At 38.8% G+C, this 15,161-nt stretch overlaps 1 protein-coding gene across 1 annotated transcript in view; it reads left to right on the top strand.

Annotated features, from left to right (window-relative positions):
* The window catches only part of LOC139696866 (uncharacterized), a 565,035-nt gene that overhangs the window by 411,785 nt on the left and 138,089 nt on the right, over nt 1-15,161 (top strand). The window lies entirely within an intron of this gene.

The following is a 15,161-nucleotide window of genomic DNA, read 5'->3' as shown; positions in this document are numbered from 1 at the left end:
AGGAAACCATTTATCTCGAACTCGTGGAGGTGAGCAGGGCACGAAATGGTGATTGAGCAAGTGAATTTTCACTGAAAATAAGAATAGACACACGTTGGATTAGTGTTTGAAGGTTGTGTTCAAGGAATTACGATGTTCGTGCATAAGTACGTGGAGATTCATATAAATTTTTCATCAGCAAGCGACCGATTAGTTAGCTTAAGGATTAAATTACCCACGATTATATTGGCATGCCTACGGTGGTTGTAAATTTCATTTCCATTGCATTTTCATGCCATTTACTCCCAGTGTACATTATGATTAGATAATGATAATGTTTCACAAAAATATAAACACAGTTATCAACCCTAAGGTCGATTTGATAGTAGATAGTAGACCTCACCCAATACCAAGTCCAAAGGCGTGTGAAATTCACACATCAGCGTAGGGGAGCCAATTCCTCTCCCTGTGACGTCTATGGTATTCCAGGAAGATCTGGTACCCGGAAAATTATACAGCTCGGTTGAAGCTGAGGGTGTCCAGAGAGGCGTGCGCAGGAATCGAACCAGCGTCCTCCGGTTAGTTTTCCAATGCTCTAACCACGTCCCAGTGATAAAGATGGGAAGTTGAAATAATACCCATTGAAATGTTCACCGCTGTTAATTCCTGTTTTACGCCTCTTGACGATTTCTATGCTTTTACCTCTCCTAGAGAATACGGTTAAACAAATAATTAATCCTATTCTGTTTTAAATAGAGTGCTGGCATCCTTAATATGAAATAGGAAAGAAAAATGTGTGCGTCGTCACCGCGTGCTTAAGAAATGAAATTCTTCGAGGAAGTGCGATGGAGAGCAAATGGTGTCATGGAAGAAGGAGTAGAACTCTCGGTTTATCTATTTGATATTTTTTATTTTATTTATCATACATTTGGATCTAATTTTTTATTTATTTATGATACATTATCGTAGCAAAAGCGAATTACTTAAAATAAGATCGGAATAAAGCGCGTCGATATCTAAAACGTGCATGATAGGCGATACTTCTCGTTTTCGTGAAATAATGTTACTATACAGAGTACATACATTCATGTAAATGATACCCTGAAAGTTACCGCCGGGAGTTTTGGGCAGGGGGTGATTACTCACTAGCACGAAACATAAATAAAACAGCTAATAAATATAAATTGCGTAATATTTGACTTACTTAAAATTATTCTGTTTGGTGGAAAAAAAGTACTTGAATTTAGGGTATTCCATTCACCAAAGCGTTACAATTCCATACTTTTCTCTTTCTTTCAGTCTTTGAATTTATAAAAAATTAAGACGGTTGTTCTTGGATTAACAATGTAGGCCATACAGATGCATGAAACATCATGCAGATGCAGATGGCGACGGAGTAACGTCTTCGCCTACCAACATAGAGGTCGCTGGTTCGATTCCCACCTAGGTGGATTTTCCTCCATCTGCGGCTTGGTAGTATGTAATTGTCTTCAATGTAATGTCTGTAATGTAAGGGTTAGGTGGAAAGATGGGACTATAAGTCTCATCCTCCTCCAGTTAAATCGATAAATACAGGTAAATACACAAATAAAATCGACAATGATTGAAGTTAACGTTAGTATAGGTAAACTACCGGTTAATGCAGGTTTGGAAGGAACCTACTGTTTCTCATGTCCCTCCTAACAAAATACAACTCAACATCCTACTCTACAACGAAGTCCCTAGTCATCTCCGTATACCTCCTTCCTCCCTTCATTCCGTCCAACATCCCTATCCTATTTCTGCCCTTTCCTCGTTTGCCTAACATTCTCCCCTCGTATAACAGTCTTCAGCATCCCATTGCATAGTAACATAGTAAAGAGAATTATTAATGAGGAAGACCAAGGATGAAATGCGTGAGGAAGCGATGGGAATGTCCATGCAAGGAGCTATGGGGTAACGAAGAGATTGGCAGGGAACAGCATAGATTTGGAGAGCTTCTCCAAACCAATTCTCGGATTGATAACCCATGATAATGATAAACACCCCCAAACTCTTAACTTCATTGCAGTTTCTTTGCTATGCCGATGTCTGTTTTGTTGTTACGGGTTGAGCAAGTTCTTCGGCTACAACTAGAATCGGATGCTTTATTATAATATTCACACTGAAGCTCCGTTTTCAGGGAAGGTTATTCTTTTCCTCGTGTTCAATTCACCATGGCGTGAAAACTTACTTTAGAACCAAGCATTGCCTTCTCTTGTGCTCTCTACGATTTTCCTGATGACCAACATTACCCCATAATTCGTATTTGGCACAGGTTAACAAGCTTTGTCCTTCGAACCCTTGACTCTCGGGTCAACAGCCTTATTCTGTAGTCGCTTGACCAACCAGCCTTTATTTTTAATACGTATTCCAATGAACAAAAAAACAGCAGGGTGACCATACTAAAGCTGATATACGAGCTTAAGATCGAGGTTATGACCATCAGGTTGAATTCTTATGACCAAATTATTGATTACTGCTATCTAAAGAGTGAAGTCTTCATGTGTTGAACCATAATCGAATATGATTGAGAATGTTTGGGATCCAAAGTGTCGCATAGTTTAGATCATATTTGTCTTGAAGATATCAGGTTATTGATTTAAAAGGGATAGGAATAAGGGAAGACAACTAAAGAGTATCCTTTGGCTACCTTGTTGGCCGTAATAAATTCCTTGCCATGGTTTACTACTACGTCCGCTATCACCTCTTCTCCAAGTCAAGGCCTCAGCTATTGATTTTACGTGAAAAATTAGATTCATTCCCGAGTCAGGTACTCTTATCCCTGGAGGCGCTGTTCCACATTTTCTATAGAGATATTTGGTCATAATAACCTATTTTCCCTCTTACCTTAGTGCTTCGTGCTGGTATCGATACACTACTTATTGTAAGTATTTCTAAATTTTAAGCGGTTACGAAATGCAACTCCGAGTACCCTTCCTCAAATATTACTTACTATTAGAACACTTTTAAGAATGGTGGTTTTTGGAAATCGAGGTATGCAGCTATCATTGTAGTTTTACCTTGCAGCTGTGGTAAAATCTTAGGAGATAGTGGTGTTCAGCATGTTCCTTTGATAACATTTCTCGCGGAGTTCATAAAAAAGAGTCAGAATTCACTGGCGCAGCGTTCGAAATTTCTTGAGATCAAGAGTTGGAAAGACTCCTGGGGATTGGCAATCGTGAAGTCAGTCAAAGAAAGAAGATTCGATTTTAATTTCATGCTCAAGCCTTCATTACATGAGCAACCCTCCAGAGAATTTTCTAAGAGCGGTATCATTTTACTAAGAATTATCCCGAGGCCGATTATCTCATTTTATCTTCCTTCTGTGTGTTTCCCAACGTGTGATCCTTGGACTGCCTGTGGTTCGTGTGATGCTATCGGACCGCGGAAAGACAAGGCGATTGCTTCCGAAATACCGTATACTCACTCAGCCCACGAATAATGGAGCCGAAGATATTTCTTTCCATGCCGAAGGCCTCGCTTCGACTGTTGCGTCCTTTGAAATGGAGGTCAATGTTGGAGAGTTACGTTCACGATGGCACTCGAAAATCTACTCGTATTTTTTTTGAAGGCATGTACGCATTTTCACGAAATGTCTCGGTGGCAACACTTCTCATTAGTCAGTCATACAGTTCAAATAATTGATGACTAGAGCATTTGTGATGTTTCCGTAAGAATGAGTAATTCCTTTTTGTTTAGGTCACCCTAATTTATTTTCTTCCTGGAAAATAATTAAAGTAATTTCGTATGTTTTATATTTTCATTAAAATGCAGGAATTGATTATTATTGAAATGGCAAGGATGTTTAAAAAATATCTTTTGGTGGATTTCGGATATGCTTATTTTGCTCTAACTGGTTGATCGTGTGGGAAAATGTCGTTGCATGGATCAGTGAGATAATTAAGAAATTGGAAGGAAAATTATAGCTTGGAGAACTACTACAAGATAATTATCGGTTGATTAGTTTTATAGCGTACATGCAATAACCAAAACTTTTGGATCGCTGAATGAGAAGCTACATTTTCGTCACGCGCAGATGAAATTTCAGGATTTTACTACCGTTGTTTGTGTTGTCAGTATATGCACGTGTGTGTGAATATATATATATATATATATATATATATATATATATATATATATATATATATATATATATATATATATATAATCTTATATTGGATTATTATCTTAGTGAAACATTTTCGCTTAGCTGTCCTGACCATGCCATTGATTTTCCTGTAGTGCATCACTTAAACTCCCTAAATTCTTAATTTCATTGCACTTTCTTTGCTATGCCCAATACTTGTTACTGTGTTATCGCATTTTTCCTCTGCGTTCCTCAAAATATATTTCTTCGGAGACCTGTTTTCGGGCGTATCTTGTTTTTTTACCCTAAAATATAGTAACCCTTGTGCTGTAATGTCTCTAATCTATGTATGTTTTCTTTTGGTTCAAATGCATTTATAACTCATTTCCATTCTATGTAAGTTGGTAAATGCTAATGAAAATGAATTATAAATAGAGTTTGAAGTCGACTGAGGTAAATTTGACCTCTCGCTTGCCTCAGGAAGTCCGCTCGTGACCACACTGCCGGCGCCTTTAAGATCAGAAGCTAAGTTCCCGTCTCCGATGGCCAATTCGAAGAATTATTTATAGTTTCTGAATATCCCCTTGCAAATATTCGACATAGAAATGCAGGATGGACCATGTAGGCATGTAGTTGTTGTAATATAAAAAAGCTATTGAAATACTATTTCAGTTTCAAGTCGGCTCCTTGACCAGGAAACAGTGAAAGAAGTTTATAATCGATGTGTTTTTATAATTTTGACACTATTTTTACTCCAATGCTTGATCTTTTATCCAAATTGGCCCTCTATATTTTATGACCCTTTACGCATGCTACAAAAAACAATATATGGCTGTATTAGACCGTGAATGTCATATTTATGTTACATTTTGACGTGTGTAGTGTTATGTAATATGTGATAAAATATTTACTCCGTCTTGCTCACTATGGGAATATTTAAAAGCATATAACTGCGAAAACAGAGTTGGGTATGTGACTACGTACATATACCTTTTCCATTAATACAAAGGATTACATATAGAAGAAATTCGAATTAGGTGTTCGGTCAGGATCTGTGAGATATTTCATCGTATCCGTTATGAACTGAATATCCTTGGAAAGAAAGTGTTCTGCAGCAAAACGAATAAAATGTGTAAACGTGGTTAAGCCAAAAATATAAATCGAAACTTTTTCCTTTGCAAAAATTCCAGCTACTTCTTAAATAGTATCAGCATTTAAACCCTCGCCAGTTGTGTAAAAATTTAAACTGCTGCATCTTATCGACAATCCCATGCATGGAATAGTTGATAATATGCAGCTAAGTTAGGGGAAAAAAGGAACGACCAAGCCTGAGGATTCTCTTAAAGTAAGTTTGTTATTTTCTCTCAGAATATATTATCATTGGACGGGGGAACACAAACGAGGCTCCTTTGGTTTGGAACTTACTTTGACGGACCCTACATCCTTAACGTAATTAGTCGTTAAACACTGTGGAGGCCGGTGAGACCGCTGCTAATGCAAGAAATGTTTCATCAACCTCACACCCGTGGATCCTGCAAAGAAGTTTTTGGATAAAGAGTTACGTATGTGCATACATGATACCCTGCAATCTACCGCTAGGGTGTGTGGTAGGGGATGATTACGCATCAGACTACTTTCATACAAGACGTAAATTATAAAATTGATGGGATCGAGTTTATAATTCCGGAACAGGTCAAATACTTTAATGTTACACCGACGTCAAACCTTTCATGGGTTACACACATTAGAAGAATATCCGAGTTGGTCTTAAAGAAGTTAGGTTTCATCGGACGGGTTGTACGAGAAAGTAGAAAAATGTAATGAAAAATTGAGAGAGGTGTTACTCCGCTTCAGTTCAGTCAAATTTGAACTACGCAGTAATTATTTGAAATCCATCAGAGAAAGCGTTAATTAAGGGTTTGGAAATGCGTCAGGTTTGTAAAACAATTACTAGGAAAGTCGAGATAGCGCAACGTGGAATATTTTTTTTCAAATTTTCATTTCATAAAAAAAGTCGTTTCTGCGGAGGATACCGACTGGGATGAATGTTCCCTTACTTCGCGATCTGAAGGCATCGCTGGAGGAATTAGGCTGAGAATCGTCTATTCTAGAAATAATTGTACTCCCGAGACTAGGGTTCGATTCTCAGAGGTGACGATTTTTTTGGTGATATTCTCCACTTGAACGACAGGTGGAGAGCATTTCCAATTTCAGGTTGCCCTCCTTTGAATGGAACGTTGAGTCATGGGCACAAGCCTCATTTTAAGAGTAGGTTTATGTCTGCCCCACCGAACTGAAAATTTTCGCTGGAGTAATAAAAGGGATCACATTTAATAATCTAGAAATCTAGTAGACATGAAAACTTAGAACATGGCCTCTTGCGTATCACAGAGAAAATAAGAATGTGTTCTGGTTGGAGAAACGCTATAGACGGAAAATATTCGGAGGGTCAGGAGCGCAAGAGCACGAGTGAAGCAATGTATGGATGTGTTAGAGGCGAAAGAAGCATGCAAATTTATTCGGAAATTAGTAAGAGGGAGAGAGTAACTCGGTTTTCTTCTCGTAACTTAATATAAGGCTTTTCTTGCAAACCCTACTCTGAGAAGGGACGACGTGATCGGTATACACGAATGTAGGCATCGTGGAATTGGTAAGAAAAGGGATGGATTGACGGGACAATTTTTCTGCTCTGCGACATTAATGTTTTGGATGATGCTCAAAATCGGCAGTGTAAGCTCTAAACGGGATCGATTTTACGAAGTTTTTCCCCCTTCACATCGTTCTTGGTTCAAAATAACTGCATCAGGTTACGTTGTAGCGACCAAAGAGAAAACAAAGCATGATTCATGAATGTGTGGAGTATTTTGTTGAAATATAACCACAGATCCTGTGAATTTGTCTTCCTTTCAAAGTTTGCTTGGACATCATCTTATTGCTATCAAATGTATCCTAATCGCTTAATACATATGACTTCTGCTGAAGAGAGGGTTATATTTAATTGCTCATTAGACCTGAAATGAGTTTTGTTAAGAATGTATGTGATTTATATCTAACTACTCGAAGGGTACCCTTGAGAGGCAAGTTGCGAGGGTAAAAAAATAATGAAGAACGCCACTTTCTTTCGATTGTGTCATTGTGTCATTTTAAGCCACATTGGTCTTGGCTTTTATATTCGTTTGTGCCCAAAGCCGTTGGCATATTCCTCCAGTTGATTTAATACACTTTATATCAAGTCAATGATTTTGAATTCACTTATGAAAAGTTTGGTTGAAGTCGATGCCACGAACCAGATGGAATCATGGCAAGACGACTAGAGCGTGCGCTTTCAGATTACTAGGACTTATTCACCGCTATTCATCCAATATTCTATTTCAATTTGCTTAGTCAGAAAATGAGGGTGGAAGTTCTTTTGGTCGTGCCATAAAGGCGCGCGCCTGCCTTGTCCCGTTATCATTCGTATGAAGGTGTATGCCGCAACTGTCACCGGGTTAAGTTATGAAACTGTTCAATAAATAGTTGGATTTTCGCACAACTACGCCAGATGGATTTTGGGTAGGAGTTGGCCTGTTTGATAGCTTAAGGATCCTTAGTAAGCATCCTTGAAACTGAGCTTATTAGTAGTATTTGTTTAACTCCTTATGTATGATATGGGAAGAGTAGGAGGTCCTGTTTTCATCATTAGATGATTATTTTTGCGATTTACACGTACTAGGGAGGCCAATAAATGGGTCTATATAGATGTCATTTAGTTAATATATGCTTTGCCCTCATAGGCTGAATGACCATAATATCTCACAGTATCTACGTACTTTTTGAGTATTGATCATAAATATTTCGTTGTACCTAAAATAAGTAGGAGGATATAAGGGGTTTTCATGGTTCCCATATTATTTCAAAGTTATACGGAATATGAAAAATGGATAAATATCCTAATTCCCAGTTTTTGTCGCACCCACATGGTTCAGAAAGTGTGCTTTCATTTTCAGATGCATGCATTATCAAAAGGGTCAAAACACCATTTAAATGATCCAAGTTGAGTCTCTTATCATTTGTAAATTAGATCTTAAATAAATAGTTATCTTTAATATGCAATCATTCGTGCCGTTTAGATTATGAGGAAACTATTTTACATCCTTAGGTAAAATAAAGAATCGGAATTGAGAATATCTTCCTTTCAATCACACTTTTAAATGTCGAGTAAATGGGCTCTCGTTTTTTCATTGGCGTGGGAAAAACGTACAGTTAAATTCCAAGGTAATTGCTACTCAACGAATGTAATCGAGTTATTGAATTTGTGCCAGTTTTACTGTGTACTTCTCCATCTATAATTGTAAAAAAATCATTTCACAAGGGTACGTTAATTGTGTGGAAGTTAACCGAGGGAGACGGTCGACAGGTGAGACCATTTTCGCCATCAGGTGCAAGCGATAAATTTGAGAATTGATGGATTTTTAGGGAGTCGAGGAAGGGAGGAGAAACCCGGTGTTAACATTATCTCACTATTAACGAAACATGCCAAATGGTGTACTGTTTCAAGTCCCATTCGACGAACCTAGTACTGCACTTGAAGTGCCCTCCACGTGACGCCAAAGTAGGGGTCGGAATGTCAATGTAAAATCGACCACCGCCGGGACTTGAATTCAGACCATCAGTGTGGAAAGTTATTATAATTGCAACCTCACCAATTCCATCCGCTTGCAAGTGAATGGGTCTCATTGGCATCGTGATATGTATACATGGTACCAGGAAGGCGTGTGCATGGAAATCATTGTCACGCTACTCTAGGGTAACAGTTGGCTATATATATTGCATTTATTCCGCTGACACAAAGTGTAATTGGTAGTTTCTAAATTAATTAACCCTAAATCTATCCTTCGAGCGGATAGATTTGAGATGCCATTTTTTCCACGAACGATAGGGGATCATATTAACATTGTACGCAGTAGGGTCATGCTCGGGTAAAATATACTGGTGTGTATTCACCCCCTGCCACCCACCCTAGCCGTGGCTTGCAGGGTATAGATAAATAAAAAAAATAAATAAATCTTCCGAAAGTGATGTCATAAGTTTTGCACCAACAGGAGAAGATTCTGTAGGCACCTTATAAGTAATCGGAACAATATTTCTTCCAACCCCCCTCCCCAGGGATGAAAACATTGTTGCATACGCAGTGGGTATCATGGTAGGCTTTCCTTCAAAGTGGACTATGTAGGTGATAGATTAATTCTGGAGCAAGCTTCTTTGGGGTCGATTGCGTCAAATATGTGCGAAGGACGCTCCACGCTCAGTATGCACCTCATGCCATGATATTCTTTGCAAGAGGAATAGTTCAGTGGCCGCATTTTTTTTATTTTTGGCCGCATTAGCTGCGCATGTGGAATATTAGGCTCATTTGGTGTGCTCCTAAAATAACTACTCATGCACGGAATTTAATCTCTTCGCCTTTCGAAGTAATGGTTCGTAAAAATATGTACCATGACATTTTTTTAGCACATTATTTCATATATTGTCCTAACAGCCCTAGCTTAAAACTTTTTAAACAGTCCTTCCGTTCATTTTGACATTTTCACGTTGTCTGCTGTGCTTCTTTACTCAATATTTGTTGCCGTCGTTTTAAAATTGAATAGTTAACAATTTTATAATAGCTTATTAACTCAACCGATAAGATGTCATCCTCAAGTGGTGTAGGATGTAGATGGAAATGGTTGTAAACCACTCTCATTATTACTGAATTTAAATGTATTATTGTGTTGAGCAGGAAATGCTACAATGGTGTGTTTTAAAACTTTTCTAACGTTTTCTATCATAAGGTATGTTTTAGATATCTCATAAAATAAACTGTTTTTTTAGATCAATGATCGGTTATAGTTGGGTAGTTTTCAATAACGAAAAGAATAATCTAGATTCACTTAGTGAAATAAATTAATATAAGACAAGAAAAAACTATCCAGAAACAACTCCGATGATATGAAAAACTAAAGGTACCTACGTTCTCATTGGAAATGGAGCACAAAGTAGAAATTCGTCATATCTTTAGTTACGAAGTGTTACAATGTTACAAATGCAAGTGCGTGTATAATAGGAGGCAAATTATTCCTTCTGTTTTTTGCAATAAACATGCCTGCAAGAAAAAATATTCATGCGCACTGCTAGGGGCAGGTGTATACACATCGGGCCTCAAAAAAAATCTTTTTTTCCTACAGAAAGTAGAAAATAGAATTTTTTTCCGAACACTGATATTTTTCCTGTTCGGAAAAAAACTTAAATATACACACTCCATAGAACTCGACTACGTGGTTTGTTGATAGTTTTATAGTTCTTTCTTTGTAATTATCTTAAAAAAGCAGAATCGTCAAAAAGTCGAAATCGCCCTTGTTTTTAATTTTTTTGGATCCATATCCAGCTCTAATTAAAATATGTAATCATATTTCAACTATTCTACCGATTTAATTGGTAATTTTTGTATTCAATTGTAATATGAACGAAGTTTTTGTCGGGAATACGAAAAACATATGCGACCAAGAAATTCGGATCTCCATCCACAGTTTGGTTTCAGTGAGCCAGATCAAACATCTGATTACCTAGGTCGGGTTAACCGGATTTTCCATGTCTAAGTTATAAAGACCTTTATATTCGGAGGTCTTTAGTGTAAGATGAAGGCTCGTCGTTTAACCCTCGCCCGTAATCTTTTAAACCAATCGCCCTGCACAGGCGGTGGCGAATTTACTCCTTTTTCCCGACTACATAGCTCGACCGAGCGTAAGTGCGGCTGGAAATCCTTACCGTCCCAAGAGTTTTATATCTATATCCGCTCTTCCCCATAATCTCTTATCTCTTCCTCGGGAGCTTTATCGTGCGGAGTTGGGCTCAACGTTGGGGGCTCCCAAACGTACGTAACGTGCACGCGCCCCTTCGATTGAAAATTCTCCTCCCCCGAACTCTCTTCCTTTCCAAAAAGCCCTTGCATCCACCCTCGCTCTCTTTAAAGTGTCAGGATCAGGAATATGATGATCAGGAATAGCATGATGGGCCCCCGTCTGGTGAGTTTGAGACGGAACTGCAGTCCTTCAGGCTCGAGAAATTTACGCGTTCTCCATTGTTCTGTATCCAGTGAGTGTAGGTTGGAGTGAAAATTCAAGTGGTCCTAACTATTCGTAAATATGGATGGTTTTGTCAGATTGGAGAACTTTTCCAGACAATTTTGAAGATTTTTAAGTCGGAATTTTTTTCCCGGTAGCATCCGCGTCTCCGTCGTGTAAATTGACAACTCTTGATGATGATGTATCTATGTACTCGAGAAAAATCCGGATCAGAATTCATTTTTAGGTCTTTATTATTGAAGACCCAGTTCAAGACAAGAGATTCGAATTGATGAGTCTACGGACACGCTGTCCTCGTAATGGGGATCAAATGCCAGTACCGGTGGTTAGCGAATATCGAAAGTAAGCGCAAAATCACCAAAGAAAGTGAATGAAACTTTGTTTTGGATGTGCTCATAAATTTTTATATGCAGAGTCGAAGAATGAGTCATACATGCCTGCAGTATGGGGTTTAGGGATATTTTGTGTCATGCTAGTTAGGGCTTATGGTAGGCTGTATAGTTCGAGGGTCCATCAAAAACCCGAAGTCAATACACTGCCGCTAATAATAGTGAAGTGATAGTGTCTTCTTCTCAGTAGCATATACATTTTGGCGTCGCAACCGTTCTGATTTGAATTTCACTTAAAGAAACGAATCTTAAGTAAACATCAACCAGAAAATAATATCCTCAGACTGCCCGATGAATAAATTCACCTTCATTTCACGAGAGGATGGGTCTAACCTTCGGCCTTATTTTTTTAAAAACTCTCTGACTCTGACTGATGCTTAAATTTATCAAATAGGTGCTATATTGCGATGCTTTCACTCAATATTGTAAAGATTCCCTTGCTATCTAAATGTATATTCTTTTGAATCCGTTCAAATATACTGCAAGTATATGGAATCCTCACAAAGTTGGATTTAACGCCGAAGAATTGGATCAGGTGAAGCGTAGAGGAGCTAGATTTGTAAAACGTAGTTATATTAAACTTGGAAGCATATCCAAAATATTAGAGCAGTTAGGCTGGGAATCACTCATGGAGCGAAGGTTAAATTACAGACTAAAGTTCTGCCAAAATTGGAAGGGAGTCTCTTAAGCAGTGATGTTGAAAATGTATTATTACCCCCATCGTACAACGGTAGGAGATAATGTCAATAAAATATGAAAGAATAAGTGTAGAACGGATAGATTTAATTTCATTTTTTCCAAGAAGGTGAAGGGATCATAATAACATTGTCCGACCGCGGTAGGGTCATATTTGGGTAAAAATTAGTCTGGTGTGTATTCACCCTCTACCACATACCCTAGTGGTGGCTTGCAGGGCACATAAATAAATTGTCTCAAAGTAATTTAGTATACAGCTTGAAGCAAATGCTGCGAGTTTTTGGCATGCCCCTTACTTAGTTATTAAAACTGCCAATTTTTTTAAACTAAAGTCGAAATAACTAAGGTCATTTCATACTTTTCAGTGGAATTTTTCTTCCTGTTTGTACTCATTGTTATTGGTACTTTGGACAGTGGAATTGTGCCTTATCGGCAAATTATAACTACAAATAATTTGTATGGTTTTCACCGACTTCACGCGAGCTACATTTTGGTAATTCATTTTCGGATGTTTTGCTAGCCGAAGTGTATATCATAGTTGAGAATCGTACATTTGTTTCCCGCTCTTAATTTCGGTTTGCCTACTTTGTATTACTTTTCTGACTCGTCACCTTAAGAAGTTGTAGAAAATGAATCAATCCATGAATTTCTCATTCATTCTCAGCGAAATTTTTATGTTGTTTCATTTTGCTATCGACTTCATCCCAAATATTTAGCGTCCATAAAAGTTTGACCTAGGCAGACGCTCTTGCTTGTATTAAAATTAGTCATTCATTAACAGTTCGTCAAATTTGGTGAATTGTAATAGAGCAGTTTCGATATTTTTTCACAGAAGATGTAGGAAAGAAGTTTCGAAGACTTCATTCATACTTTTTCTCAGCCAAAAAAATCAATAAGACATGTTCGACATAAGGATTCAAGGATGAAATAGTCGTAAGTTTGCCATAGCATTTCTCAAGCCCTATATCTAATAGCTCAACTTAGTGTTGCTTTATTGCCGAAAAGGATAGATTTCTTCCATCAGCTCTACATTTGCTTTCGGGGCAATTTGATTCTTCTTTTCAGTGGGACACACATTCACTTGAGTTTTTTTTATTTCCACGGCGAAACAGCAGGCCTAGCTCAGGAGCTCCAATCGTTCGTTACCGTACAGTATATCATATCCACCGTCTTTTATATCTCATCTTACAGTTCGCATTGGATCTACGGTCATCACTATATTCACGGGAAGTCAACCGTGATTTTTCCTGCAGTTGCTTCAAAACAGGGTAAATCTCGAAATTATGCCGTGACCTTATAACTTTCCTGTTTTAAACCTTCAACTAGAGCTTCAATCGCCATAGAAACACACTCACGACGAGGATTCGCGTGTATTTTTCCTCCACTCAGGAGTGAATATGCGGAAATCAAGACTTATTGAGTACGGCGCCATTTGGATTTTAAAAATTTTCCTTCATAGACATCAGCTCATTCTGCTATTCCTTCTTATCACGTATGATATTAATCCGTAGCGTAAGAAAAAAAATGCAGTGGATTTGGCATTGTAGGCATCTTCGTCTATTCCACAGCCAATGCGAAAAGAAGTAGTGGAAAAGGAGGACGCTGTGGAGAAGGAATGGAAACCACACAAAGAGGAGAGTACGTGGCGTGGGGGTTTGAGAGAGAGAGAGAGGCAGGCAGCAGCACGGAGAACGAACGGCCTGGGGAAGGGGGGTAGGGGGCCGTGGAAAAGTCTCCCCACCCTGCCACCAGAGGAGCTTCCACTGCCCCCTCCCCTCCGAAGCCTGTCCCCCTCCGCCGTCGCCTCCCACTTCCCCCCCGCCCCCTTCAAGCTCTCGGAGCACGAGGATCCCCACCTCCTTGCCCGCTTCCCCTCCAACTGTTCTCCATTTCCCTTCCCCTCCGCCCCGAGCCTCGCGATAGTGGCGTGAGGGGTCTCTGCTGTACGAGAGAGACTCGTGTAGATGTTGTTTCCTATTGCTAGAGATTCGTTGCGTGTTGTTGGAAGGTGTGTGGGTTATTTCGTGGCGGAATTGTTTCAATTCTGGTGATTTTTATATTGTGGAAGAAGAGTAAGTGGTTTGGGAAGCGGAGGTGAGTCGGATTATTCGCTTCCCGATGAAGAAGGAATTTTTCGGGAAACCGTTGTCGTGTTGAACCCGGAGACGCGAGGCCGGCCGTGTGGACTTGGGAGTGGGTGGGTGGCTGTGAGTGCCTTGCCTCTATCTTCTTTCTCTCCCCTCTCTCCCTTTCCCAACTGGCTGAGGGTGGGTTCTTTCTCTCCCTCTATGCCCACGCTTTGTATTGGTGAACCCCCAGCTCCTCGCATATACACCCTTTCGCTATATTTATGGTGAAACATTATGTTCGGCCCAAATGGTTTGCTCTTGAAAATTTTCTCGCGGACACAAATTTTTGTCGTCACGTTCATCCCTTAGTGCATTATCAAACTTTCTTAATCGTGTTATCTGACGTCATTACATCGAATGAAGACTAAATATATGTTCCAGTTAAGTGCGAAAAGTTTTCAAAGAGCCTTTTTCTATCGTAAGTAATTTCTTTCCTTCTAATTCACTCCACTTCATTTTAGTATTGCGCAATCCTCTCTTGATATATCCATCAGAATTTGGTATATGATCTATTTTATGAATTTTTATCCGTTAGAGATTTTTTTCGTACAATTTTTCCAACGAACTATTCAAAGAGCAAGTTTTGCGTACGTTAATTGCATGTGTACTCTAATCTTAATTAGTGCTCTCAACAGTGTAGAACTCGAAAAACTTGCCGTTTACATGATACAAGTTTTCATATTTTCACGAAGGAAAATAACTGCTTGTGGCATTGGACGGCTGTTTAGGGAATGAATAAAAAAACTGGGAACTCTTTTGG

Source organism: Hetaerina americana, unplaced genomic scaffold (genome assembly GCF_022747635.1).
Source record: "Hetaerina americana unplaced genomic scaffold, ioHetAmer1.1.p SCAF_7, whole genome shotgun sequence".
NCBI lineage: Eukaryota > Metazoa > Arthropoda > Insecta > Odonata > Calopterygidae > Hetaerina > Hetaerina americana.
This window is presented reverse-complemented; position numbering and strand designations above follow the sequence as displayed.